The sequence below is a fragment of the Vulpes vulpes genome, chromosome 1, assembly GCF_048418805.1.
Source record: "Vulpes vulpes isolate BD-2025 chromosome 1, VulVul3, whole genome shotgun sequence".
Lineage (NCBI taxonomy): Eukaryota > Metazoa > Chordata > Mammalia > Carnivora > Canidae > Vulpes > Vulpes vulpes.
This window is the reverse complement of record NC_132780.1, coordinates 55,615,365-55,618,318: the sequence shown is the minus strand read 5'-3', so window position 1 is coordinate 55,618,318 and position 2,954 is coordinate 55,615,365.

Sequence of the window (2,954 nt, the reverse complement as noted above, 5' to 3'; positions counted from 1 at the left end):
CCCTCCAACTTTGCCTCGAGCTGGCCAGCGCACACTTAATTTATAGTTTTCGTAGGAATGGTGAACTCAAAGCACTGCAAAGCAGTCATTTATTTAATCTAGGTTATGACAACTCCGGCTCCGTATGAGGCTGGGTGGCTTCTGACTTCTGGCTTGTAGGAGTTTCTTTCTGTCCCTTTTCTTTCACTCTTCAAACATATTTACCAGGTGAGAGGGTATTGTATTTCTATTTCCTTTGGCAAAGAAATGGACAAAATTAGAAAAACGGTGACTCTGAAAAACGGAACTCATCCTTAGGCTTGTTAAAATTTAGAGGGGCGCCTGGGGGGCTCAGCAGTGGAGCGTCTGCCTTTGGCTCAGGGCGTGCTCCTGGGGTCCTGGGATCGAGTTCCACACTGGGCTCCAGGCAGGGAGCCTGCTTCTCCCTCTGCCTGTGTCTCTGGGTCTCTCATGAATAAATAAAATCTTCAAAAGAATAAAAATAATAAAATTTAGAGCCTATTAAGGATGACATATTAAAACAAATCCTTCTTTCTAGAATAATGGATGCCTTTTGGAATTTTCTTTTTCTTTTTTTTTTTTTAAACATTATTTATTTATTTATTCATGAGAGACAGAGAGGCAGAGACCCAGGCAGAGGGAGAAGCAGGCTCCATGCAGGGAGCCCGACATGGGACTTGATCCCGGGACTCCAGGATCACACCCTGGGCCGAAGGCAGCTGCTAAACCGTGGAGCCCCCCAGGCTGCCCCCTTTTGGAATTTTCAAAATACTTATGGCACATTATCTCAGTTGCTTAGTAGGACTCTCTTGGCTCTTAAAATTATCTTCCATTCTTCGGGAGAGGTCTTGGGCCTTCCGATCAACACTCCATTTAGCAAATATTTGTGGGCACCAACCATGCCAGGCATGCCATTGGATCCTGACCCAGAAGAAGCGTAAGACAAATTCCTGTTCACAACAAGCTTGGTCAACTCTGAAGGGTCCTGATGCAACCTGTGGCATGACTGCCCACATCCTGAGTAGTCCGCTACCCCAAAATAAACTTATAGACAAATGTGAAGAGCCTCTCCTTTTAGTCCCCACAGCATTCCATCACAGGGACGATAATTGTTTACTCCCAGCCTTGCTGGGCACTGTAACCACTGAGAGAATTAATGCCCCCCCCCCCAAAAAAAAAATCACAAAAGCTGGAACTTTCCCCGAGATTTTCAAATCAGGTGATGAGGCAGGGTTTCTTAGGTTTTATAAAGTCCCACAGCTAATTCTGTCAAATTTGGTCCTGTGTTATTTTAGCCCAAGAATGACAGAGACTGGATTCTGTGCTGGCAAAGGCGACAGGATTTTGACTCTTACAACAATCTGTTTCGGGTTATAAAGACTTTGAGAGTCACACACAGAGTATCATCCATGGAAGTCACATATTTAGACTGTTGTGTTTCAGCGAGTGTGGGATCTTCCCAGTGCTGGATGTTTTCCCCGTAGAATCATGAGGTGCTGGCTCTCGCTTCTGTGCCGAGGGCTGGTGGCATGTCATGGGGCTTATGTACGGGCCCTTCCAGATGACAGAAATATTCAAAAGAAACAGTCCTAAACTCACTGTTCTTTTTAAGTACTGCTTAAAACCATCCGACATTTTAAGAGTCGGGGCCAGTCAAAATCAGAGATTTTGCTTACTGTTCTCAGATTAGTTTTTAGCATCTCAGTATATTATTTCCAGATTTCTGACTTGAGAGGTTTTGACAATGATGGCAACAAAACCTAAATAATAAGGGGACTGACTGGTGGAGGGCCACCTCTTGATACAGAAAAGGGCCTTGGGAATGCTGGCCCACCACACAAGGGCCACCCCCCCACCCGCCCCCCGCCCGAGTCATTTCTCCCTGGGAGAAAGTTCTAGCAGGAAAGCAGGGCCCAGTGTGGAGAGAGGCCATTTACCTGGTACCACTTGCAGACCCAGCAAGGGGTCCCTACTCCCCCTCCTCACCCACCTTCCTCGGGAGTGGCCCATCCACCTGTCTCTGCTACCAGAAATGGTAGGTTTATCATCGGGAGGGTTACGTGCAGTTTGTAGCTGCTTGATGAAATTTCACTGACAGAGCAGAGGAAGCAGCTCCTAGTCCCTCCTTGGTAGGCAGCACACAGAAAGGACAGGAAGGGACTGACAAATACAGGTAGGCTTTGACGGGAGCTTGGGAAAAGAGTCTGGTTCATGGGACGAGGGGTGGGCGAGGCAGGGGAGATGGGAATGGGAGACTGTCTGGGCGGGCGACAGCTGCGTAGGTGGGTGCCTGGGGGTAGAGCAATGTGGCACCGTGATATGGGAAGACGGCGGGGAAGGATCGCGGGAGGAGGGCACACACAGGCAGGCCCGAAGCCGCAGTTCAGGGCGGCCCTGTGAACAGGGTGATCAGAGCACCCTGCAGAGCCAGCCAGACCCAGGGCCCGGACCAGGGTGTCTCGGTAAGGTCACCAGACGAAAACACTATTCCAACGGCTGCCCTCCGCCCTGACACCACGGCCTCGGGCAGATGCTGCTGCCACTGGAGGGTCTTGCCCAGCAAGGGCCCTGCAATTTCGTTCATTCTTATCTATTTTGAGTCGACCTGGCTTTTCTGAATCCATCCACTTTCTACAAATATCAGGACTTCAAACGAATAGCTACTGATGAACAAGTGACAGCCCCTCTGAAGTGAGGATTGGGACCAGAAACATGGGTTCCTTCTCCTTAGGGGCTTTTGCACTTGAGATTTCAGACATCCAAGGCTGGGGGATCCTTCCTTCCTGTCAACTACCTCCTTTGGCTGCTTTGCTGTGGCTTTTTTCACTATATGGAGGCTAAGCAGTCAGGATAAGGCCAAGACCCTCCACGCTGCAGCCTCTGTGCCTCAGTAGAAATAAATGCATCCCCCCCCCTCCGGAAAGATGCTCAGATTCCTAAGAGACACTTAAAAT